Raw genomic sequence first — 2,193 nt, forward strand, 5'->3', positions numbered from 1 at the left:
CCCTCTTTATCAAAAAAAGGCAGCTGAAGGATTGTAACCTTCTCTATGGTGGGCAATAGCGGATCTCCATCACTAGATAAGATTCTCCCCAGAAGGATTGTTTTTCCTCTGAATGTACTCCTCTCCCTCCCCCCAGCATTCTCAGAAATGGGGGCTCCCTACATACATGCCAAAGGCGCAGTCAGAGCAAAGAAGAGGCAGAAGAGGCAGTAGGGGAGACCCTCAAGAAGCAGGCAAAGAGAAGTGGATTGAGAGGCAGAGTAGCCCTAAAGGGAAAAGGGTGAGCATCAGAGAAAGAGAAATTGTAGAGGAGGGGAGACCCGGCCATGAAAGGGAACCCTCAAGAGAACTTAGGGAACAAGCGGAGAAGACAGTGGGGACTTAAAAGGATGAGATTGGGGAGAAAGAGAAAGCCCAGAGAACCAGAAGGAGGGGTAGAAATAAGAAGGGGCTGCCGTTTAGGAGCAAACACAAGACACACCAGAGTGGAAGAGTCGCCCCCTGACAGATGTTGAAAAGACAAGAGCATTGCCCCACCAGTCTCCCAGCCTTGGCTCAAGGAAGATGGCAGCAGGTAGGGGGAAGGACAAGTGAGAAAACAGAAGGGGGTTCTGAGGGGAGGGGGAATTCAGGTTTGCTCTTTTGGCAAAGCCTTGTCTTGGGTCTCTCCAGGGGGAGGGCAAGGCTGGAGAAAGTTGGGGAAGGGAAAAGGATCTTTTGAAAAGGTCGGTTCTTCCTCCTCCTTCCTTAAAAAGCAGAAGTTTCTTGGAAGAGAAATTATTAGATGAATTTTGGAAGAAAAATTGAGTGGGGGGGGAGAGAGAGAGAGAGAGAGAGAGAGAGAGAGAGAGAGAGAGAGAGAGAGAGAGAGAGAGAGAGAGAGAGAGAGAAATGATGGATGCAAGGTCTCTTTTATGCAAGGTCTCTTTTCTGTCCCGTTTCCCACATCTTCCCCATGTGTGTCCTTCAGATAGGGTACAAAAGAAGGAAGAAAGGATGGAAAAGAGGACAATTTTAAAACGTCAGCTTGTAATGGGGGATACCCACCAGTGGCGTAACCCAGGGTTGGGGGTGGTAAATAATAGCTAGGACTTAATATAGCACTTTAAGGATTGCATAGCACTTTACCCATATGATCTTATTTGGTTCTCACAAACAACCCTGGGAGGTAGATGCCATTATTATTATTATCATTATTTTATTTATTAATTTTTTTTGCGGGGCAATGAGGGTTAAGTGACTTGCCCAGGGTCACACAGCTAGTAAGTGTCAAGTGTCTGAGGTCAAATTTGAACTCAGATCCTCCTGAATCCAGGACCGGTGCTTTATCCACTGCGCCACCTAGCTGCCCCCGTAGTTGCTATTATTATTCCTATTTTACAGATGAGGAATCTGAGGAAGACAGGGGCTAAGTGACTTTCCCAGGGTAACTCAGCTAGGTGTCTGAGTCTGAATTTGAACTCATATCTTACTGACTCCAGACCCAGCGCTCTATCCAAGGCTCCTTTCAGCTGCCTTAGAGTCTACGCTGTAGCTCCCCTCTGTGCTGCCGCCCGGCAGACGTCGCCCCATTCTCGGGGAAGAGGGGATCAGCGCAGTGCATCAATTGGGCTCACATTTCTCCCCCAAGTAGAAGGCAGGAAGACAACGGGGCATAGCAGGCCTAAGGGTGTGCGGTCAGGCTTTGGCAGCACACGGAGCGACCGCATCCTGCCAACTAAAGACCTCAGCACACATCGGTGTTGCATATACCGTGTGTGCCCAGACTCTTTGGCTTATTTGTGTGGTTTACCCTTAGGGCTTCTGATTGGCTTTAGGACCAGTCAATCCTCTTAACTCCGGGGTTAGGAGTGGGGGAGAAAGGTCAAATAAAACCAATAGAAAAGCACGTCGATTATAAGCTCCGCCCCCTCAGGCTTCCTGTCGCCGTCCGTCAACCTCATTAGGGGTGGGACTTTGCCTCATGGATCATTGGTTAGCTTCTCTGTCACTCATTCACGACCTGACTTCGGGTAGGTAGGCAAGTATGTCTATCATTGAAATTTCATGCGTCAATTGGTAAATTTCAGCGTCGCTCTCGTAGACTTTCGGCAACTGGCTGTGAGGGCTGTCGGTCCCCTGTGGGTCGGGTTCTCATTGGTAGGAACCGCCGTCGCTCGGGCGGTGGCGGGCACTGGGATTGGCGGGCCCGGG

The sequence above is a fragment of the Dromiciops gliroides genome, chromosome 4 (genome assembly GCF_019393635.1).
Source record: "Dromiciops gliroides isolate mDroGli1 chromosome 4, mDroGli1.pri, whole genome shotgun sequence".
NCBI lineage: Eukaryota > Metazoa > Chordata > Mammalia > Microbiotheria > Microbiotheriidae > Dromiciops > Dromiciops gliroides.